This window comes from Syngnathoides biaculeatus, chromosome 21, assembly GCF_019802595.1.
Source record: "Syngnathoides biaculeatus isolate LvHL_M chromosome 21, ASM1980259v1, whole genome shotgun sequence".
Taxonomy (NCBI): Eukaryota; Metazoa; Chordata; class Actinopteri; order Syngnathiformes; family Syngnathidae; genus Syngnathoides; species Syngnathoides biaculeatus.
The window spans coordinates 2,071,891-2,097,053 of NC_084660.1; the positions used below are offsets into that span (position 1 = coordinate 2,071,891).

The 25,163-nt window shown below is 47.8% G+C and overlaps 1 non-coding gene and 1 pseudogene across 1 annotated transcript; both read right to left on the reverse strand.

The window, feature by feature from the left end:
- Positions 1 to 720: 720 nt before the first annotated feature.
- On the reverse strand, positions 721 to 802 carry trnas-aga (transfer RNA serine (anticodon AGA)). Its single transcript has one exon. It is a non-coding gene; the product is annotated as a tRNA-Ser (tRNA).
- A 6,586-nt stretch (positions 803 to 7,388) lies between these two features.
- Positions 7,389 to 18,948, reverse strand: LOC133494940 (CASP8 and FADD-like apoptosis regulator; annotated as a pseudogene).
- Between the last annotated feature and the right edge of the window lie 6,215 nt (positions 18,949 to 25,163).

A 25,163-nucleotide genomic window follows, 5' to 3' on the forward strand; every position in this document is an offset into this window, starting at 1 on the left:
AGAAACACTGTCAAGAGGGAGATACACTAACAAAACAGTTGCGTACTCACACACACAATGATGCAGTGTCAAGCATCAACGCAAACTACAAGGCTCATATGCTAATTAGCGTCAATGAAGTCCAGGTGAAGAGTTACTGGACAGGGCACTTCAAACACCAGCAGTCACCAAAGAAAGAATGTCAACAGTGTATGAATCCATCTGAAGATCCATCCATCCATTATCTGAGCCGCTTATCCTTAGCCGCATCTTATCTGGACAACTGTGTGCCATTCCAAATGATGTTCAATCAAGTGAAGTGATCGCAGGTGGCCTCCATCCAAGTTGGAGAAGGACCTCAAAGACAATCAGTGGAAATCAGATGCACCTGAACTCAAGTTTGAGTGGCATTGCAAATGGTGGAAATACTGATTTACGAATTAATGACATGATTTATAAATTGACACAAATGTCTGAAAACACCACTGCCTTTAAAACATTTTATGAAGATTTTTTTTCAACAATGTTCTTGTGCACACAAAAACGTAAGAAAATTTAAATGTGACATGTAAGAATGGACATTTTTCTCATCAGTATATCATGCAATTATACGATATGAGTAATGCTAGTATTTCCAGTTTTCCAATGAGTAATACTGCATCGGAACAGGTCATGATAGAATCTTCTCCCAGAACCCACCACTGACCTCATGATTTGAACTAACCCAAACAAAAAGACGCTCGTTGTCAGCAGGATTCTAACCTGCGCGGGGAGACCCCAATGGATTTCTAGTCCATCGCCTTAACCACTCGGCCATGACAACTTGACTGCAAAGCTTTGTGGATGCAGGTTTTTTTTTTTTTTACCTCTTATGTGGCCTGTGATTGGCTGGCAACTAGTTCAGGGTGTACGCTGCCTCCCAACAGCTGGGATAGGCTCCAGTTCTCCCGCAACCCTTGTGAGGATAAGTAGCAAAGATAATGGTTGGATGGAAATTATTTTTAATTATAATTGTTTATTATTAATTTGGGTGTTGGCTTTCAAGAAGACATTGTCAGTGAAATTAAAAAAAGGGACAAAAAAAGAAAACTCTTTTTACAAAAGAAAATTAAAATCATTTGATGGTGACAGAGTGGATCATCCGGTTAGAACAATGGCCTCACAGGTCTGAGGATGGCTGTTCAAATCTCAGCCCCACCTGTGTGGAGTTTGCATTTTTCCCTGTGCCTACGTGTTTTTTTTCCCCGGACATTCCGGTTCCCTCCCACATCCCGAATACATGCAACATTAAACGGAGACTCTAAATTGCCCCTAGGTGTGATTGTGAGTGCAACTGTTGTCTGTCTCTATGTGCCCTGGGACTGGCTGGGAACCAGTTCAGGGTGTACCCTGCCTCCCTACAGCTGGGATAGGCTCCAGCACTTCTGTGACCCTTGTGAGGATAAGCAGCAAAGATAATGGATGGATGGAAATTATGCCATAGCTTTCTCCACATAAACTGTAGAGTACATCCATGTAGAACCTCTTAAGACTTTCATACAGTGTCGCCAGAAAGATTTCCCACCCTTCACATTTTCCACATTTTGCTGCTAGATATCATCAAAAGCTGTTTTGAAGATAGTTTAATCTTCAAAGGCAGTCATGTTTTCAGACATTTGTGTCAATTTATAAATCATGTAAAGATAATACGTAAATCAGTATTTCCACGATTTGCAATGCCGCTCAAACTTGAGCTCAGGTGCATCTGATTTCCACTGATGATGCTTGAGGTCCTTCTCCAACTTGAATGGAGGCCACCTGTGGTCACTTCACTTGATTGAACATCATTTGGAATGGCAACATTTGTCCAGATAAGATGTGGCTTAGGATAAGCGGTTGAGAAAATGGATGGATGGATCTTCACATAGTCTGGAAGCAGAGGAGTTCATCGATATCTGATTCATGTCCTTCCTCGGAGGCCCCAAATATCAAGGGAGAGCGCTGGAATACCCTCATTTTGAAATACGTCCAGTTTTTGTCAAAAGCACTCGCCAGGCAGCCAGATCTCTTGGAAAGTGTCTGGGGCGTGGCCGAGCCACTGTCTTGCGCAGCAGCAGCTCCTCTTCTGGGCCTCATCGACACTAATTGACCCCTCCGTACTTAACCACTTAACCAGGCCTCCTGAAGTGACGTCACGCCACGTGCGCTGACGTCAGACAAACAATTCGCAAAAATATCGGCGCAGCAAGAAAAGAATAGAGCGAAACTGTCCGATTTACTGGCTGATTTCTCACTCGCATTCTTAGCTAACAGTGAAATGTTGTTGAAAAGCAGACAGCAGGGCTTCAAGTATTTCAGCGAGCGGTATTTCAATGGTATTTACATGCATATCGACGGAGAAACCATTGATATTAGCGGGAGATCTTTCCGGAGTCAGAGGAAGACCGAGAAGCCACATAATATAATATATTTTAACCCAAAGACGAATTCGTCATTGACAGTTTCCTATTTTCGTGTTACATATTACACTTGTGTGCAGAATCTGTATGTGTATCTGTATAGCCGTTTGTGAACCGCCGTATGAAGGAAAAGAAGGCGAGGCTTGATTTAAGAGTTGTTTCTCTCGTTTTCTTTGTGTGACGTCACGCGCTCCCGTCAATAATTATTCTTGAATTAGTGCCGAACCTACGTAAGTCCCGACCGAGTACGACAATCACTACTTTAGTGTCCTCAAACATCCTTCCTTCAGTCTTGTTGTCTCGGTGCACGTCGAAGGCTTTTAGGACTGCTAGTCCGGTTTAGCCGAGCTCGCCGCCGAACGGAGACACGTTTGTGCAGTCAGATCATCACAAAATATCGCTCAAATGAACGGTAACTAAAGCGGGACAGAAATGCTGAAGTGAGGGAAATACTCAAGATGACGCAGTCTCAAGTACAACCACAAGGCTCACATGGTAATTAGCGCCAATGAGGCACAGGTGAGGAGCAGCTGCTGCTAGCAGGGTAGTGGCCTGGCCACGCCCCTGACAGGATGCAAGAGATCTGCCTGTCGTTCTGTTAGGACGAGTGACTTTGACAAAAACTGCAGGTCATTCCAGATGAGTGGATTCCAGCGCTCTCCTGGACCTGAATCGGATGTTGATGAATTCCTCTGCTTCCACACTGAACACTTCAAACACCAGCAGTCGACCAAAGGCAAATAATGCCAAGAGTCAATGAAAATGAATTCACTCTCCCACTCGAAGAAACAAGTGAAGTCATGAATTACCCCAATTCCCCGACAGAGTCATCAGGTGGTTTCTCAGTCAAGCACGGCCAGATGCTGAAGATCCATCCATCCGTCCGTCCGTCTTCTGAGCCGCTTATCCTTAGCCGCATCTTATCTCGACAGCTTTGTGCCATTCCAAATGACGTCCAGTCAAGTGAAGTGACCACAGGTGGCCTCCATTCAAGTTGGAGAAGGACCTCAAGGATCATCAGTGGAAATCAGATGCACCTGAGCTCAAGTTTGAGTGGCATTGCAAATGGTATCAATACTGATATACGCATTATTTACATGACATATAAATTGACACAAATGTCTGAGAACATGGCTGCCATTAAGACAGTTTTTATGAAGATGTTTTTCAAAAAGAAAACTATATTCAAAACAGCTTTTTAATGATATTAAGCAGCAAAATGTGAAGGGGTGTGAAATCTTTATGACGACACTGTATGAAAAGTCTTAAGAGGTTCTACATGGATGTACTATACAGTTTATGTGGAGAAAGACATGGCATAATTTCCATCCATCCATTATATTTGCTACTTATCCTCACAAGGGTCGTGGGAGTGCTGGAGACTATCCCAGCTGTCGGGAGGCAGGGTACACCCTGAACTGGCTGCCAGCCAATCACAGGCCACATAAAGGTTAAAAAAAAAAAAAAACAACAAGTTTTGCAGTCAGGTTGTCGTGACCTTGTGGTTAAGGCGATGGACGAGAAATCCATTGGGGTCTCCCCGCGCAGGTTTGAATCCTGCTGACAACGAGTGTGCAGTGATTTTGTTTGGGATGAGTTCAAATCATGAGGTCAGTGGTGGGTTCTGGGCGAAGATTCTATCATTTCCTGTCCCGATGCAGTGTCACTCCATGGAAAACTGGAAATATTAGCATTACTCCTTTCATATAACTGTATATATACTGATGAGAGAAATTCTGTTATTGTATGTCACATTTGGATTTTCTTATGTTTTTGTGTGCACAAGAACATGGTTTCCTTCTACAGTATCTTATCGAATCAAAAGTTGCCCAAAACAGGACAGAAGATATACAAAAGTATCAAGTCGATACAAGACAATATGAAGACAGTACAAGACAATCCAACATTACAAGAAGAAACACGCACCAATCAGATGATGGAAGACGATAAAAGGCTTCACAAGACAATTCAACAAAACAATCCAATCGAGAACAATCCGCAGCACTATCAAGATGACAAAACAATCTAAAGTACAAGACTACCCGACAATACAAGCGGATCTGATGGGAAAGGACAATCCAGATTGATTCAGAGACAATCTAGAATCCATACAAGGCACAAATCGAGACACGATGATTTCGGACAATCGGACAATCCAGCCATACAAAACGTTATAACATGTTAAAAAACAATCCACATCACAGGGGTTGGATGTGAGACAGGCAGCACGGTGGCGCAGCTGTAAAGCGTAAATCCTGGCCTATGGAAGTAAATACGTGCCACTGAAAATTTTATATTTTAAAATTCACATTATTTCAAAGTGATCACATTTTCAATAGCTGTATTACAGTTTCACTTTTCAATGTGAAGAATTTGCCGTGTAAAAAAATTCTCCTGAGATTCAACTGGCTACAATTCGCTGTCTGAAATTCAGCGTCTGACACCCAGCCAATCCAGTTACGCTTTCTTAGTCACATGACGTCTCATAGTAAGAAACCGTAACTGGATTGGCTGGTTTAAGAAGGCGCAGGTGAGAAGCTGCTTTACAAAATGTGTTATCAATTTTTGACTCGAGGGGGTTTCTAAACCCTCTACATATGCAAGTGTTTTGTTATCTATCTATCTAATCATTTTCTTTTACTGCTTATCCTCACAAGGGTCACGGAGCATCTATCCATTTTCTTTTGCCACTTATCCTCACGAGGGTTGCGGGTTATCTATTTTCTTTTGCTGCTCATCCTCACGAGGGTTGTGAGGTCTATATGTTCTTTTACTGCTTATCCTCACAAGGGTCACGGAGTATCTATCTATTTTCTTTTGCCGCTTATTCTCATGAGGGTCACGGGATATCTATCTATCCATTTCTTTTGCCGCTTATCATCACGAGGGTCGCGGGGTATCTATCTATTTTCCTTTGCCGCTTATCCTCATGAGGGTCGTGGGGTATCTATGTATCTATCCATTTTCTTTTACCACTTGTCCTCACGAGGGTCGTGGGGCATCCATCTATCTTTCCATTTTCTTTTGCTGCTTATCATCACGAGGGTCACGGGGTATCTATCTATCCATTTCTTTTGCCGCTTATCCTCACAAGGGTTGCGGGGTATCTATATTTCTGTTTTCTTTTGCCGCTTATCCTCATGAGGGTCACGGGATATCTATCCATCTATCTATTTTATCCATTTTATTTTGCTGCTTATCCTCATGAGGGTCACGGAGTATTTATCAATCTATCTATCCATTTTCTTTTCTTGCTTATCCTCACGAGGGTTGCGGGGTTATCCATTTTCTTTTGCCGCTCATCCTCACGAGGATCACGTGGTATCTATCCTTTTCTTTTGCCGCTTATCCTCACAAGGGTTGCGGCGTATCTATCTTTCTATTTTCTTTTGCCGCTTATCCTCATGAGGGTCACGGAGTATCTATTTTCTTTTGCCGCTTATTCTCATGAGGGTCACGGGATATCTATCTATTTTTTTTTTTTTGCCGCTTGTCCTCACGAGGTCCCGGGGTATCTATCCATTTTCTTTTTTGCTTCTCCTCATGAGGGTCGCGGAGTATTTATCCATTGATCTATCTATCCATTTCAATTTGCTGCTTATCCTCACGAGAATCACAGGGTATCTATCTATCTATCTATCAAGCTTGTAAACTGACACACACACACACGGACTGGCCACCGAAAACTCAACACACGAAGCTTAAATACAAGACATAATTAACAAACGAGGTGCAGGTGAGTAGCATGACCACACCCCTGACAAACACGATTGTTTGAAATTGCTGACGAAACAGTTTTCATGAGGCGGGTATGAGAGGAATAGTGAAATATGTAATATTTCTGGAGAGAAAGAGACGCTACCTACATCGACGTCACCTCCAAATAAAAGCCTTAAGGCAGACTACACACATCAGTGAGCGAAAAAATTTAAAAATACAGAAAAACGGCAACATATGCGTGTCCTTTGGATGGAGATTAGTGGAGCAGTTTTTACTTTGGATCATTGCAGCGCTGATTAAGATCTTCACAGGTGGTCCTTGAATCGTGGACAGCTTTTCTGATTCTTCTTTGCCGTCCTCACAATTGACCCCTCCGTACAGTGCACTTAACCAGGCCTCCTGAAGTGACGTCACGCCACGTGCGCTGACGTAAGACAAACAATTCGTAAAAATGGCAAATACAATACAATACATCACATTGTTAGACGGGCAGACTCCATGCTTCTGATTTCATTCAAATCAACGATATATTATCGATTCTAAATACAATACATTCTTAACTGAGAGAGACGCCATGCTTCTGATTTCATTCAATCATTCACACGTAGCAATGTTATGCTAGCGGAGCACATCTCATTCATTTATACGAGACGTGGATTAAAAATCAAATTTAGGGCATATCTTCGTGCAAACACAGTCTTGTTAAGCTTCGGCCGCGAGCCAGCAAGAAAGCGACACAATTGTGCAGTCCGATCATCGTTAGAAATCGCTCAACAAAGAATAAGTGTGTCAATCGTTCACACGTAGCACTGTTACGCTAGCGAAGAACTTCGAATTCATTTATATGAGACATATATTGAAAATCAAATATAGGGCATACCTTCGTGCAAACATATCTATTCCGGTTGATGGATTCAGTTGATCATGCGGTCTTCCACAAAGTTTGATCCATCGAAGACATTTTTCGTACTCGGTCTTCTGTTCCGGTTGAGATTAGATGGATTTAGTTGATGATGCGGTCTTCCACAAAGTTTGATCCATCAAGGACATTTTTCATACTGGGTCTTTGGTTTTGGAAAGGGTACGAATTGAACTCCACCAACTAGCCTTTCAGGATACCTGTCGTCACTATTACAAAGTCCGTGACTACACCGCTTAACCATATTTTTGTTAAATAACCCAAATACGCGATAAAACGCTCACTAAACCTATACTGGACCATTCAATGTTGTCAGAGAAAATGGCGGGAGCAAAAACGAGCTTTGGTCTATGCAGATCTCTGGCCTCTGATTGGTCAGTGACGCGGATTGCGCAATATCCACGGAGGGGTCAATTGCGTCTCAAAATTTGTTTTCCCCCATTGAAGAGAATAGAAATGCTTTGAAAGCGGCGCTAAGCTAATTTTGACACCCCACAGAGGAGATTAATTCGAACAAGCCTGCCAAAATCGAATAAATGAAATCACTACTTATAAAAAATGAAGTTTCAAAACGAGAATAATAAAAGCCACCTCTCAGGTGCTGTGGACGTGTCAAATGGAGAGAAAATTTGCAGCCCGAGAATAAACCTCCAATGGGTGGTTCTTTTCAAGGGGTCAAGGTCAAACATCCTGTTGTCATGACGACATGCAGTGCACCAACCAGTCCGAGCTCCGGACTAGTGTTTGGCGTTTGGAAAGTCCGAAGCTCCCACCGTGACCCCCAGAGACAGAGCGTCCTTCGTTTCCGACATCTTTACTGCTGAAAGTGTTGGTTATTGCTAGGGATGCGTCTGTACGCCCGCCATATTGGATGTGTCAGTTTTACTGACATGAACACAAAGTCACAATGCTCTGAGGTACCGAATGTTCCGGGTTGCTGAGAGCGGTGCCGGTGTCAAATTCCCATTAACAAACACACAATGAAGTTGGGAGGTTGTCTTAAACATGAATCAAAACAGAATACTGTACAATGATTTGCAATATCATGTTCAACCTATATTTAAATTAATGCTCTACAAAGACAAGATATATAATGTTCAAACTGATAAACTGATGGGCCAAAGTTCACCTCTTTGTGAACAAGTGTGTGAGGAAATACGATTATGGCCCTCAGCGTACAATTGCAAGGAATTTAGGGATTTCATCATCAACCGTCTATCATATCATCAAAAGGTTCAGAGTATCTGGACAAATCACCAGACTGAAGCAGCAAGGCCAAAAACCAACAGTGGATGCCTGTGACCTTTGATCCCTCAGGCGGCACTGCATCAAAAACTGATCCCACCACATTGGCTCAGGAACACTTCAGAAAAACCACTGCCAGTTAATATAGTTCTACGCGACATTCGTGCAATTTAAAACTCTACTATTCAAAGCAGAGCACCCAGAAATGCTGCCAGCTTCTCTGGGCTCACGCTCATCAAAGATGGACTGATGCAAAGTGGAAAAGTGTTCTGTTGTCCAATGACTCCCCGCTTCAAATTGTTTTTTTTATAAATTGTGGACCTCGTGTCCAAAGAGTAAAAGAACCATCCGGACTGTTATTGACATCTGTGAAGGCACCATTAATGCCGAAAGGTAAATTCAGGTTTTGGAGAAACACGTGCTGCCATTCAAGTAAAGTCCTTTTCATGGACATCCCTGCTAATTTCAGTAAGGCAATTCCAAAGCACATTCTCCACGTGTGACAACAGAGGAGCTTTGAAGCAAGAGTGCCCTAACCCGAACCTAACCTGCAGTCCAGACCTTCTTTCCATTGAAAAAAACATGTGGCGCATTATGAAGCATAAAATACGACAATGGAGACCTCGGACTGTTGAACAGCTAAAGCTGCACATCACGCAAGAATGGGAAAGAATTCCACCTACAAAGCTTCAACAATTTGCATCCTCATTTCCCAAATGTTTACTGAATGTTGTTCAAAGAAGAGTTATGTAACACAGAGGTAAACAGGACCCTGTCTCTATTTTTTGGGAACACGTTGCAGCAATAAAATTCCAAGTTCATGATTAGTTGCTAAAAACAAAGTTGATCAGTTTTATCATTGAATATATTGTCTTTTTAGTGTTCAATTAAATTTGGTCTTTGAGGCCAGCGACTGACTGGTGACCAGTTCAGGGTGTCGTCCGCCTTTCGCCCAAAGTTTGCTGGGATAGGCTCCAGCATTCCCGCGACCCTCGTGAGGATAAGTGGCTCAGAAAATTGATGGATGTTCGGGAGCACCACCCCAAGGGAAGGAGCTGGAAGAGCCCGTGACCAGGATGTGTTGGGGTCCGATACGATCCTGTGTGTTCTTCTTGTTTTAGTTCTGGCAGTGTGCAAGTCTGAGAGGGTGTGGGGGGGACTGACAATCTTTTCAGTAGTTTTGGTTGTCCGTTGCAGTCAGGGTTTGTTGCTTTTTGGAGCACCACAAAACCGGACTGTGACGGTGGAACACAGTTCAGATTCGATGACCGCTGTGTAGAACTGCCTCAACAGGCCTTGCTCCTCAGAAGCCACAGGAAGTAGATCCACTGAAGGGTCTTCCTGAGGGCGGAGTTGGTGTTCATCTCCCACTTCAGGTCCGGTGAAACTGTATTTCCTAGGAACCTGGAGGTCTTTGCGGATGACACAAGGCAGCTGGACAATGTGAGTGGCAGCTGTGGCGAAGGATGCCTCCTGAAGTCGTTAAAAAAATTAATTCATAAGCAGATGGCTCTGTGGAGCAATGGACAGCACATTGGACTTCTAGATCAACAGTGTAGTAATTCAACAGTTGTGGGTTTGAGTCCCACCAGAGTCACTTGTTGATTAGAAAGAATTTGTGTTTGCTTTGGTGGGGAAAATGTTGAGTCCAAACTTGTTCATGAAAAAAAAAAATATATACTCACGGCCAAAGCAGGTTTTATGAAACAATGAAGCTTTTCAGCCGATTACATGAAGCAATAAAGTGTTTCGGCCAATTGGATGAAACTTCATGAAGCGCTGAATCTCTCAAAAGTACGACTCCCCACTAGCAGTGTCTTCCTTTGGACATGGATAAATTATCCCGAAAGTCAATTTAGTCAATAATTTCCATGGTGGAAACACACAATGATTGTCGAAGAATTCCTAGTTCCATTTCAAAGTTCATGATAGGATGCTAGTGGTTATCATGACCAAAAAAAAAAAATTATGGAATTTTCTTTGGTTTCAAGATCTACAAGAGCTTATGGCCATGCTACCCTCAGAACGCCCGATCATGTCAGATTTCGGAAGCTCAGTTTTGGCCCTGGTTCGTACTTCCCAGTATTCCCTGGAATTCCCAGACCGCTTGGGAATACCAGGTGCTGGAAGCGTCTCTCCCCGGCTAAAATGCAGAGGGGTTGCATCAGAAAGGTGCAACAAAAACGCGCTCATCTGAGATGACACCCTGTGGTGACCCCAAATGGGACAAGACGAAGACCTACAAGTACCTGGTTCTTGTCCTATCCAATCCTGTCCAATGTTTTCCTGTCCTTCTTCCACAGGGTGGAGTACTACTACCCCGTACAACAATCGAATTTAATCACTGTCCCCGTACTTTACAATGTCATTGTAATCTACAATGTCTTTAACTTTACTGCAACTCGTGTAGTCTTTCATCATCTTCTCATTCTTTATCATTTCGTCATCTTTTCACTGTCCCTCCACTTTGTTTTTCACCCCCGTTTAAAACTTTGCTCTGTCTGATCCATGAGAAGCCAAACAAGAAAAATATCATGAATATCAAGAACTTTTTTTTTTAACTTTGCAGAGAAACACTGTGAATAAAAGACAAATTGTACAATAAATTCAAATTTGTCAGGATTCATTCTAATGTCGATATTGCAATGATGATCGGACTCGCGACCCGTTTCTGTCATGATCCTGCCGCTTCAGCATGAGCTGTGCAGGTGCCCGCGCTGGCTGCGCTGATTGGGAGGCGCACACCTGCTCCTCATGCGGGCTGATCATCCCCCGTATATATAGGACCCGGTGACGACTGGTCCTCCGCCAGTTCGTTGAGCTTTATGTCCCGTTCCAGCACTCTCGTATTCCTGACTGAACCTGTGCGTACCGACCTTCGTCCGTTCTCCGACCAACCTTGTAAGCCTGACTCCTTGACACTTCTGCCTGCGTTGTTCCCCGTGCACCGGACTGCCTGCTCGATCCCCGAACTCTGCATACAATAAACGTGTCTCTTCTTGAACTACCTTGCGTCTTCCGAGTTCCTGCATTTGGGTCCTACCTCTCGTTCGGATGGGACGTGATAGAACGAACTGGCCAGTACAGGACCCAGCAGGAAAGACCCGGCGTCGCCGGGACCGACGCAAGGTAGACCGTCTGCCGGAGGACCAAGCCTGCCCAATCCGGGTAGGCTCCCTGATGTCCTCCACTTCCGTGTCTTACGCTCCGCCAGTGAGGTATGAATACGTCCCGAACACGACCCGTCCGGCTCATATATCTTCTGGACTCTGACTTTTCGGAATATGAGGAGGACCACGATTTGTATATGACCGGCTGCCTGAGTACGACTCCGACGAATTTGAATATGAATCTGCTCGTCCGATCTTTCACCCCAGTCAGTTTGCGCCGCCTCCCCGTGTTTCCAGCACCCGAGCGACTTCGCCGGTAGATCCAAGTACACTAATCGGTAAAGGGAACCCGATTGGCCATCTACCCGGGACCTCCGCGTGGCGGACAGAGGAGACGCCCCGGCCGGGCGCTCCCTGGTGTCTCTCGCTGCGCTGCAACGAAGACACCGTTCCCACTCCTTGCCGGCAACGGTGAGACCGGCAGACCCGCAGCAGGTGGCGAAGCTTCCAGCCAGGACGGAGGAGGAGCCGCCTAATCACGAGGCGTTCCGCCGCGAAATGCGGGCAGAGATAGAGCGGCAGAGCGCCGAATGGCGGCTCTCACGGCCCAGGTCCGGCAGGATTGGCGAACCAGCCGACCTACGCTGACGCCGCAACGGCGACGGACTCGCTGCTGACTCAGGTTCACGTGGCAGTTGGAACTGACCCGCTCCCGAGACACGCCCACGTCAGTTTCGACTGACTCTCCGCCTGCTCAGGTTCACGTTGCCGTGGAAACCGACTCGTCCCCTTGCCAAGTGCACGCCACAGTGGGAACAGACTCGCCACCTCAAGTGCACGTCGCAGTGTTGGCGGTTCCGAGCAGAGCTCACGCGGCAGTTGGAACTGACCCGCTCCCGAGATATGCCCACGTGTCAGTTTCGACTGACTCTCCGCCTACTCAGGTTCACGTTGCCCTGGAAACGGATTCGCCACCGCGCCACGCCCACGTTGCCGTTTCAACGGATGCAGTGCAAGCTCACGTGGCAGTGGGGACCGACCCGACGCCGCCTCACGTTGCTGTCCAGGAGGTGGCGACGTCTCCACAGCCGCTTCTCGTCCGTGCTCTGGAGTGGCAGTGGCGACTGGCCCGCGGACGCTCCACACTCCTGCTCTGTCGGCGACCGGCCCGCGGTCGCTCCCCGTTCCTGCTCTGTCGGCGACGGGCACGCCCTCACGTTCCTGTCCAGGAGGTGGCGACAGTTCCCCAGCCGCCTCACGCTCCCGTCCAGGAGGAGGTGGAGTTGGTGATGCTGCTGCCGCCTTCTCACGTTCCTGTCCAGGAGGGGGCGGTACTGGCGCCGCCTTCTCACGTTCCTGTCCAGGAGGGGGCGGCGATGGCGCCGCCGCCTTCTCACGTTCCTGTCCAGGAGGGGGCGGCGATGGCGCCGCCGCCTTCTCACGTCCCTGTCCAGCAGGCGCTGGGGAGCTGTGTGGAGCCACCCAGGAGCTGGAGAGACTTCGGGGTGGCAGTCATGGCTCTGGTCCTGCTCTCCATCATCTACTTCGCTCCTGAGTTCGCCCAGCCGCTTCAGGACCTGGCCTCGTTGGCGACCAATCCCTGGTCGTCTTGCAACGACGGCGTGGGAGGTTTTCGTCCGGAGCAGTGGCCTCCCTCGTTCTGGTTCCTGCCTCGCAGTTTGGTTCCTCACAGAGGTCGTCCGCCCGAATCGCCCCGTGGGGACCCTGGTGCTTGCCGTCCAAGTCGTCCTCCTGACCTGTCCGCCCGGACGCCTCGTGTTTGGTGGCCTGGATGGCCACCAGTCTGGGGTTAACCCTAACCCTTGAATTAATCCTCATACACAACAACGATGCCTCCTGTCATGAGCATGTGGCAATGGAAAGGACCCAAACGCAGGGACATGATTTTCAAGGGGAGTTTGATTCTTTCAGAGTTCGTACACAGGGAAGCAGTCGAAAAAGGCAGACGCACAAAAAAAACACGTAAAGTCCAAAAATGCAGAAAAGAGGTGCAATAATTACGAGGCCAAACATGGAACATGGACATAACAAGACTCGACTAAAGTGGCACACGAACCAAACGCTTGTTGCATAATTACACAAAATGTTTTCTAGCGCTCGTCTGCAGAAGGAGCAAAGTGAAGAGAATTGAATTCACTCCGCGATGTTTCTCTCCTCTGGACACAAAGTGGGCTGAGGAGACGACACCCGGAAAAATTACAAAACACTCTGATGACCCAAAGTAAAAATGACACAAGACTGCTCCATTATTCTCCATCCAAAGGACACACATATGTTGCCTTTTTTTATTTCATTTTATTTTTAGCTCACTGATGTGTGGAGTTTGCCTGAAGGCTTTTGGATGGAGGTAACGTAGACATGTCATAAGTGGAAACAATTGTTTTTATTTTGCATTACCCCATTAAAAATGTTTTGTTTAGAACAATGATCGTTCTGTGCCTGAACTGTATAGCAGCTAGGTTAGAATGAGGTCATAGTACCCTTCTTCTTTTTCTCTCCAGAAATATTATGTGTTATCATTATCATACCTGCCTCATGAAAACTCTGATAAAGCTTCATCAAGCATTTAAAACGAAAGCTATTGTCAAGGGTGTGGTCATGCCGCTCACCTGCACCTCGTTTGTTAATTATGTATCGTATTTAAGCTTCTTGTGTTGAGTTTTTGGTGGCCAGTCCATAGATAGATAGATAAATATCCCTCGACCCCCATGAGGATAAGCGGCAAAAGAAAATAGATACATAGATACCCCGTGACCTTTGTGAGGATAAGCAGCAAAAGAAAATGGATTGATGGATAGAGAGATACCCCGTGACCCTCGTGAGGATAAGCGGCAAAAGAAAATGGATGGATGATACCCTGTGACCCTCGTGAGGATAGGCGGCAAAAGAAAATTGATAGATACCCCGCAACCCTCATGAGGATAAGCAGCAAAAAATTGATTGATACTCCATGACCCTCATGAGGATAAACAGCAAAAGAAATTGATAGATACCCCCTGACCCTCGTGAGGATAAGCAGCAAAAGAATGGATAGATAGATGGATACTCTGCGACCTCATGAGGATAAGCGGCAAAAGAAAATAGGTAGATACCCAGTGACCCTCATGAGGATAAGCAGCAAAAAAAAATAGACACCCCGCGACCCTCGTGAGGATAGGCGGCAAAAGAAAATTTATAATACCCCACAACCCTCGTGAGAATAAGCGGCAAAAGAAAATGGAAAGATAGTAAGATATCCCACGACCCTCATAAGGATAAGCGGCAAAAGAAAATAGATATCCCGCGACCCTTGTGAGGATAAGCAGCAAAAAAGATACCCTGCGACCCTCATGAGGATAAGCAGCAAAAGAAAATGGATCGATAGATATCCCTTGACCCACGTGAGGATAAGCAGCAAAAGAAAATGTATAATACCCCACAACCCTTGATGGATAGATGCCCTGTGACCCTCATGAGGATAAGCAGCAAAAGAAAATGGATTGACAGATTACTCCGCTAACCTCATGAGGATAAGCGGCAAAAAAAGATACCCCGCAACCCTTATGAGGATAAGCGGCAAAAGAAAATGTATGGATACCCTGCAACCCTCGTGGGGATAAGCAGCAAAACAAAATGCATCGATAGATACCCCGCGACCCAGTCAGTAGACAGCACTCCTGCGCCGCTGAATTGAGCCCTCCGTACAGGGCACTTAACCAGGCCTCCTGAAGTTACGTCACGCCACGTGCGCCGACGTCAGTCAAACAATTAGCAAAAATATCGGCGCAGCAAGAAAAGAATAGAGCGAAACTGTCCGATTTACCGGCTGATTTCTCACTCGCATTCTTAGCTAACAGTGAAATATCGTTGAAAAGCAGACAGCAGGGCTTCAAGTATTTCAGCGAGCGGTATTTCAATGGTATTTCCATGCATATCGACGGAGAAACCATCGATATTAGCGCGAGATCTTTCCGGAGTCAGAGGAAGACCGAGAAGCCACATAATATAATATTTAATAACCCAAAGACGAACAATCACTACTTTATAGTGTCCTCAAACATCCTTCCTTCAGTCTTGTTGTCTCGGTTTAGCTTAGCTCGGGAGCCACCAACAGAAACACGTTTGTGCAGTCAGATCATCGCAAAATATCGCTCAACACAGATCAAGTGTGTCAATCATTCACACGTCGCTATGTTACGTGAGCGAAGAACTGCTAATTCATTTATATGAGACATGTATTGAAAATCAAATATAGGGCTTACCTTCGTGCAAACATATCTGTTCTGGTTGATGGATTCAGTTGATCATGCGGGCTTCCTCAAAGTTTGATCCATCGACGACATTTTTCGTACTGGGTCTTCGGTTTTGGAAAAGGTACGAATCGAACTCCACCAACTTGCCTTTCAGGATACCTGTCGTCACTATTGCAAAGTCCGTGACTACACCTCTTAACCATATCTATTGTTAAAGAACCCAAATATATCGTGTATTTGGGTTAGGCTAACAAAGGCTAACAAAAGCAAAACTGGACCATGCAACGTTGTCTGAAGGAACGGCGGACGCCAAAAAGGGGCGTGGTTTATGCAGATCTCTGGCCTCTGATTGGTCAGCGACGCGGATTGCGGTATTTCTACGGAGGGGGTCAATTGCCTGTTCAACCAGTTCAGGGTCTACCCCGCCTCCTGCCCATTGACACCTGGGATAGGCTCCAGCACTCCCCGCAAGCCTTGTGAGGATAAGCAGCCAAGAAATTGGATGGATGGATGGATGGACAAAAGTAGTGCTTAGCCTCCACCGCAGAGTATCTTGGTGCCAAGTAAGTTGAGGAGCTTCATTTGGAAGTAGTGCTTTGGCGCCACGTGTACTCTAAAGCCAAGTCTAAACCTTCACGCCATGGGTGTCAAACTCATTTTTGTCGTGGGCCACATTGTACTAGCGGTTTTCCTCAGAGGGCCGTTATAGCTGTGAAACCATTCACATCTTTGATTCATCATATTTACACATGAAAATTTATGAACTAGTTTTGGAATCAGAAATCAAGGCTAATGGGTTTTTCCCAACTACTGTTGTTTGGTAACACAAAAATGCTTGTCATTTATGATATGACCATTTTAAATTTTGGTACGGATTTGAACAACAAAAAAATAAAAAAATCATGGAAGTAGATAGATATGATTTGCCTCCGTGGGCCACATAAAATCATCCGGCGGGCCAGATCTGGTCCCCGGGCCTTGAGTTTGACACCTGTGCTTTATGAGGATGAATCAATCCCGTACTGCGTGTCACCGGCGGCTTGGAACAGAGATATAGACAAAATGGCAGATTCACAGACATTAAAGTTGACGTCTTTGAAAATTTTCATGGATCAATTTTGCCGCTCAGCTCCTTGTTGCGGTGTGTGCCCAAAAAAGTAAATAAATCTGAAAATAGAACCTTTGGATGTGCGTTCCAAAGTGGAGAGAAGGTCAAATAAAGTCCAATTGTAAAGGGTCTACTGATACTTGGGCTCATAATAACATTTCAAGCGCTGGCCGTCACTTTTCCAAGGTAGCGTGTGCGCACGTACCGTCCGTCAAAGCCTCGAGGTAAACGGAACGGTGTCGGCCTCGCTGCAGTTGATGCTCTCCGGTCGAGCAGTGACTCCAGAGCACGTCCGCATCTGACGGGAGACAATCGGGTCTCGGCTGACCGGCGCCACCGTCCGTCTCCCAGCCGTCATCCCAGCGGTTCTCTACAGCGCAGGGTTGGAACCCTGACACAGTGTCGCTCTGAACGAAGAACAGTTTCGGCTTGCCGACAGGCGTCGCCGTTGAAAAAGCGGCGGACATCTTCCAGACGGAGGCCTTCGCAGTTCAGGTCCGTGGCCTGGAGGCGATTGTCGGTCGCCCGGCTGATGATGCAGCAGACGAAGCCGTCCCCGCTGCGGTCCGGAGTTCTTCGGAAGACGTTTCTGAGCGTTGAGACGGTCTTGACCAGGTTTAGCCATTTATGCAGCGTCACAATGAAGTGCAATGACTTAAATGTGTTCGCCATCATCTCTGAAGGGGGAAAAAAAAAAAAAGTGTCACCAAAATGATTTGGATCAGCCAACCCTTTAAAAATCCTCGATGCATCGATTTTGTATTACAAAACTGTTTGAATCTCTTTTAATAACAAAATAATAACACACAGAGATGAAAAAAATAGTAAAAGTGTCACGGTGTTATAACTCTCTACGCAACTGATATTTGGAGATACACAGTGAAACGACATAAGCAGACGGAATACATAAACACTCTCAAGCATAAATGAATTATTCTCTGCAAAGAAATGATAAATATTAAGTATTTGTGACTATTCGCTTCACGTATGTCTGTCGTATTCTCCCCGAATTTACCAAGCCGGACACATTAGATGTCCACTGGATTGGATTGAAGCAAAAATTCTAATTCTTTACTTCTCATTTTAATATTTGACTACTGTAAGTTTTTATTAGGTTCAACATTCTCGAGTGCTATTAAAGTTTTTTTTTTTTTTAAATAGGGGGCTTAAATATTTTAACAGGAAAAGTCAAGTCAACCATACAAGTGCACAAATGACAAACCATTTTCCTTAAAAACACCAAACGCACCATTTTCAAAGCGTTTAGGCTTGGAATCTTTTTCAGCACAAATATTAGAAAAGCCTCAGTGTTGTTTCATGAGGCCTCACTTGCTCACCACTAAGTGTAAGGTGCCATATTTTACGCACTATAAATATTATAAGACGCACCTTCAACGAATGGCCCGTTTTAAAACTTTTTTCATATATTAGGCACAGCGGATTATAAGGCGCACTGTCGGCTTTTGAGAAAGTTAAAGGTTTTTAGGTGTTCCCGATAGTGTGGAAAATACGCTACTGTAGTTCCCACCCCTAAGTTCTACTGTACACAAAACAGAAATATAGCCCGATTGTACTCACCTCCGTCATTCCCCACGCAGTCTATGATTACGCGCTCCCCTCTGGGGTCACTGGTGAATGTGTACCGACTGACTGGACTCTCCTACAGGGATGCAAGCAGAGACATGTTTGAAATTCAACACGGGTTGATCAAATAGAGCAACAAAAGTAGGACAAAAGTCTTAGTCCGTGATTTAATGTCGTACAGTACATCACAAATGTTGGACGAGACCACTTGAATTTTTCGTCTTAAAAAGACATTTTAAAAAGCTGTGTGCTATGAACTTTGGTAGGAATAGTTTTCAGGTGTCCCAATCAATCAATCAATCAATCAATAGCCTTTATTGTCATTGTATGCTGTGCATACAATGAAATGAGTGCGTCTCCACAAGGTGCAATAAAATGGAATAAAATTAAAATTGAAGAACATCTTTGGTAACATAAAAACAAGAGACAAAACATCAAGGTACAGTTGCGGCGAAAATAAATGCACAAAAGTGCAGTCACAAAATACTACATTAAATTGTTATGTACTTATTTCTATAAATAGTTTGGGTATGAATCTTACCTGGCAAGGGTGGCGCACCACTTCCTTGGGCACTGCTGGCGCGTTGACTGAAATCGGATGGAAAATATCATTTCACCAGTTGACTATTATTAGTTTCATTTCAATTTGGGTTTCGTACGGTACGTGAATGTGAGATTGCGTTTCTTCAAATACTGTCCACATTCCAATATAATATGTGGGTTGTTTTCACGTGACGCCGCCCGTTGTGCTGCCTCGAACGGTGGCCATTTTCCATCACTGAGCTGCCGTTACTCATACATAGGCAAGGTGGACGACATTATGTTTCTAAGCGCATTTATTGAAGACGCGACCGACAGCACGTCAAGCCCAGACTGACTATTAGGCTACCTGGCCTCATGGGACTCAGGACTGCGGTCACAAAGGTGCAGTATTGTGCCCTTGGTCTTTTACTCTCTGTGACAGAAATCACAAAGGAGGAACACTTACCTGTATGCCAACACGGAAAACGAAGAGCGGTAAAAAGTCAAAGGCAAAAAGTAAAACTTGTATATTAGTTTACCACAAGCAAAGCGAAGCAAAGTTTGTTTCAAATTTGATGACAATAACAGAAAGACAAAAGAATAAACAAATCCAGTATTTCACAAAATTCTCAAATCTTTCAAGTGACGAACAAAAAACAATCTTTGGCCTTCAGGAAAGAGTATCGATTAAGCTTGTTAGCACGATGGAGGTTGAGGCCAGGCAGCACGATAGCAGCGTCGGGCATTCGTCCACAAAGCCAAGTCCCCGTGAAGCACAGAGCCGCAGAACGTCCAAGGTCTTTCGACGGAACCGTAAGTCGACGTCCCCGTTTACGCAGCCGGACTTGTGTACCGGATCACGAGGCTTTGAAGAGCGCATTGACCAGCAACTCTGGAAAAAGCTTCAGCGAACTGGCGAGAGTTGTCAAAACAAACAAAAAAAAAGTTAGAAGAAGGCTCTCTGATGTTAGCAAGTCCTCTCTTGTGTACTTGAGTACCGAGACGCCCGTGAAACACCAAAACACAAAGAGTAACGGAGAGCGGCGCACAGCGGTGTGTGAGAAACACGGGAAAAAAATGTGACATCAGTGAAAAAAACAATCATGACCCTGTAGCGCCGGAGAAAAGGAGTCGGAGGCGGAGTGTCGGACACAGAAACAGAACTTGCTTTATTGTTCGACATCACCAAACTACTCGCATAACGGCGGGAACTCTGTTAACCTTTCCTCCGGAAGCGCAACAACAAAAACAGTCCGTGCGGAACCCCGCACCCCAACTCGAGGTCCCGCGGGTGAATTATGTAAACACCACACAAGCCCCCCCAGAATTCACCCATAGTCAAAATCCTTGTGCCGTGGAGGGATGATGACCCGACCCCGGCGAGTGTGCACTGCAGGGGCCGAGGGGCGGGGCCGCACTGTCCATTGAGTCACGGGACAAGGGCTCAGGCGGGGTCAAGGGTACCCCGGCGGGCGCAGGGGCACAGGGCAAAGGGGGACGACCCCGATGCGGGGGGAGGGCCAACCCCAAAGGCTGGGCAATGTCCAGGTGCGCGGGTTTGACCCTGTCCACGGAAACAGTCTCGGGTCTGCCGCCAATGTCCACGAGCAGGCTCTTATCCCCGTGCTCCAGGACCCTGAACGGCCCGTGTCGTATGGGGGGCGGAGAGGTCCACGGTGGGCGTCATGACGAACAAACACAAAATCCGCAGAGCGCAGGTGACGGGGCAGCCGGGCAGCTGGGGTGCCATGTTGCGACGTGGGAACCGGCGCAAACCCTTTTGCGGCCTCCAGCAGGGGGAGGACCGTTGCCTGGCTGCGGACCAGGGCGCTGTGGCGTCCGGGATGAATTCGCCGGGGACCCGCAGTGGCTGGCCGTAGACGAGTTCGGCGGATGAGGACAACAGGTCCTCCTTGGGGGCGCACCTGAGGCCGAGCATGACCCACGGGAGCTTATCCAACCAGTTGCCGTCCGTCAAGCCGGCACGCAGGGCTGCTTTCATGGAGCGGTGGAACCGCTCGGAAAGACCGTTCGCCTGGGGGTGATAGGCGGTAGTGCGGTGCAGCTTGACCCCCAAACTCTCAGCGACTGCGTTCCAGAGTTCAGAGGTAAACTGAGGGCCACGATCTGAAGAAAGGTCGCACGGTGTCCCGAAGCGTGCAACCCACGTGCCGATGAACGCCCAGGCCACGTCTGACGACGTTGTCGAGGAGAGGGGAACGGCTTCGGGCCAGCGGGTCGTCCTGTCCACCATGGTGAGCAAGTAGGTGAATCCGTGCGAGGGAGGAAGTGGACCTACCAAGTCAACGTTGACGTGGTCAAACCTCCTCTCGGGGACAGCAAAGGGCTCCAAGGGGGCTTTTGTGTGGCGATGCACCTTAGCCCGCTGACAGGCCACGCACGAGTCGACCCAGGCCTGCACATCTTTCTTGAGACCGCGCCACACGAACTTCTGGGCCACCAGCCTCACGGACGGTTTCCTTCCGGGGTGGGAGAGGTTGTGGACCGCCTCAAAAACAGCTCTTCGCCAGTTTGCAGGGACCAGCGGCCGAGGCTGGTCAGCCGAGAGGTCGCACAGCAACCTGACGCCCGAGTCACCAACCGCGACTTCCTCCAGGCGCAAACCCGTGTCAGAAGTCTTGAGGGCCTGCACCCCGTGGTCCGAGGCCTGGTCTGCGCTCATGCGGGAGTAGTCGAGACCCAGATGCACAGTGCCGACGATCGCCCTGGAGAGGCAGTCCGCGACCACATTGGATTTGCCGGCGATGTGTTGGATGTCCGTAGTGTACTCAGAGATGAACGACAGTTGGCGTTGCTGGCGGGCGGACCACGGCTCGGCCACCTTGGACATGGCGAAAGTGAGGGGTTTATGGTCCACATATGCCGTGAACTCACGGCCTTCCAATAGGGAGCGGAAGTGGCGGATCGCCAGCCAGAGGCCGAGGAGCTCTCTATCGAACGTGCTGTATTTGCGCTCCCTGGGGACCAGCTGACGGCTGAAAAAGGCAAGCGGTTGCCAGGCGCCGCCGACCCACTGTTCGAATACGGCTCCAACAGCGTAGTCCGATGCATCGGTAGTGAGAGCGACAGGGGCCCCGTGGGTCGGGTGAGCCAGCATAGCGGCACGACTCAGTGCGGCCTTCGTAGCCTCGAAGGCTTCCATCCTCTCGGCCGTCCATTCAACGTCCCGGTTGGGGGCCTTGTCTTTAAGAGCCTCATAGAGCGGGCGCATGATGTGGGCCGCCCGGCGGATGAACCGGTGGTAGAAAGTCACCATCCCCAGGAACTCCCGGAGGCCCCGAGCCGAGCGAGGTCGGGGAAAAGCGGAGACGGCCTCCACCTTTGCCGGAAGGGGGGCGGCGCCGTTCTTGTCTATGAGGTGCCCGAGGAACTGGATAGAGGGCACCCCGAAAACACACTTTGCCGGGTTGATGATCAGGCCATGCTGCTCAAGTCTTGCGAAGAGGTCGCGGAGGTGCATCAGATGTTCATCCTCCGAGGAGCTGGCGACGAGGATGTCATCCAAATAGACGAACACAAATGGCAAGTCCCTGAGCACAGAATCCATTAAATGCTGGAAAGATTGTGCCGCGTTTTTAAGACCAAACGGCATCCTCAGAAACTCGAACAGTCCAAACGGAGTGATTACTGCTGTCTTGGGAACGTCTGAGGGGTGCACGGGAACCTGGTGATACCGCGCACCAGGTCGACCTTGGAGAACAAGATTTTGCCTGCCAGGTGGGCTGAGAAGTCCTGAATGTGTGGAACAGGGTAGCGGTCGGGCGTAGTGGCGTCGTTAAGGCGGCGGTAGTCACCACACGGTCGCCACCCACCACTCGGTTTAGGGACGATGTGTAGTGGCGAGGCCCACGGGCTATCCGAGCGGCGGACGATGCCCAGACGCTCCATGTTGGCAAACTCGGACTTAGCGACTGCTAGCTTCTCTGGATCAAGCCGTCGGGCCCTCGCGTGGATCGGGGGGCCCTTGGTCTCAATGTGGTGCTCGACCCCATGTTTAGTCGTGGTAGAGGAGAAAGTGGGCCGTGTCAAGGCAGGGAACTCACCAAGGAGGAGTTGGTACTTGGTGCCGTCCGATAGCGAACTGGAGAGACCACCATAAGTCGCCTCATTGCGGACGCAGGCAACCGTGGAAAAAGTCAGTGCATCCACCAGACGGCCCCTCTTAACATCCACCAGCAGCCCGTGGGCACAAAAAAAATCAGCGCCGAGGAGAGGGAATGAGACATCCGCAGTGACAAAGTCCCATGTGAAGCGCTGACTCCCGAAACACAAGTCCACAGTCCTCATGCCATAAGAGCGGATAGGGGAGCCATTAGCGGTCAGTAGGGGTGGCCCATGAGTCCCGCCAGCGGCGTCCTCCGCAGTGGCCGTCAGGACGCTCCTCTGGGCGCCGGTGTCACAAAGGAATTTGCGCCCGGAAAGGTTGTCCTTGACGAATAGCAGCCGGCTCTTCGCGCCCACGCTCACGGCCGCTGCGAAACGTGGGCTTTGGCGTTTCCCGACGCGTCGTAGTTGCAAGGGGCGCGGCACCTCTTCGCTTTCGCACCGAAACGGGCATGGAAGTAGCACAAGCCTGTGCCAGCACGGCCGTCGGTGCCGAAGGGGCCCCTGCTGGATGCCACCCCCGCGCCCGAAGGTGAGTAACTGCGCGTCGCGGCCAGCGTCTCAGGGGAGAAGCGCTGGGTTGCCAGGAAGAAACGGTCGGCCTCCTCGGCCAGGGCCCGGGGCTCAGTGATAGTACTGTTCGCGAGCGCCGTCTGAACATGCGGTGGCATTTGCCTGAGAAACAGTTCCATGAAAATGAAATTGGGCTCTTCCGTGCCCAGCAGGTTTAGCATCATTTCCATGAGTTCGGAAGGTTTGCTGTCCCCCAGTCCATTAATAGCCAACAGACGTCGGGCACGTTCCGGCCGTGAAAGTTCAAAAACCTTGAGAAGGTGAGCCTTGATCCCAGCATGCTTATCTCGGGCCGGGGGAGAGGTGATGAAGTTCACTGCTCTGGCCGCCGTTGAGCTCCCGAGTGCTGAGACAACGTGGTAGTAACGCGTGGAATCATCTGAGATCCCGCGGAGGGCGAACTGAGCCTCAGTCTGTGCGAACCACGCTGCCGCGGACGTCTCCCAAAACTCCGGCAATTTGAGGATGGCGGTTGCCATGTTCGTTTCAGTCTCGAAAACGCCGGGACTGACGTCGGGGTCACCAGTGTAGCGCCGGAGAAAAGGAGTCGGAGGCGGAGTGTCGGACACAGAAACAGAACTTGCTTTATTGTTCGACATCACCAAACTACTCGCAAAACGGCGGGAACTCTGTTAACCTTTCGTCCGGAAGCGCAACAACAAAAACAGTCCGTGCGGAACCCCGCACCCCAACTCGAGGTCCCGCGGGTGAATTATGTAAACACCACAACCCATCATTAAATGGGAATCCGGCACACTTGCTGAGTGTATAACGTCTCAAGCATTTTAAGGATTAAAAAGGACTTTGGTGAAATTGTGCAATTTTTGCAAACTTGAGTAGTTCAGTTGGTTCTACTAGTACTAAATCAGTATTGCACACACTCACCTGACATCTTGTACACCTTGAACTTTTTGGCCAGGTCTACCCTGCAGACATCTATTAAACATTCCTCCTTAAGGTCCACCCTTGTAGGGGAAACCTTGCCCACGTGCTCGAGTTCGACAACCAAATCCAGGAAATCCTGCGTGAGCCGTACCGAAACCGTAATCGGACTTTCGAAATCGGTTAAAATTTCCAATCATTTCTTCCGGTTCCGGTACTCCACATTGCGCTATTTTTTCAACATCATTTCCACTTTTTTCAAGTTTCGCTGTTAGAGTAAAGTTGGACTCAAAAGAACATTCAGATAAATCAAAGAAACATCAAACATGGCATCGAGGAAACGCTCGATATACTTTCATGCGCTTTCTGAAAGTCCGAAAGAAGAATGTTAACATTAAAACATTTTTACAAAAAAAAATAACGAAAATTTTACTTACACGAGTGCGTTGTTGAAAGCCACATTCAACAAGGTTGTTTGACAATATTGTATACAAACTACCTCAATACCGCGGAGTAAATTAACGATCGATGGTGTAGCGCCGGTTAAAAGGAGTCGGAGTGTCGGACACAGGAACAAAACTTGTTTTATTGGCAGACATCAAAACACTCCTCGCATAACGGGCGGAACTCTGTGAACTCGTCACTCCGGAAGAGCAACAACAAAAACAGTCCGTGCGGAGCCCCGCACCCCAACTCGAGGTGCCG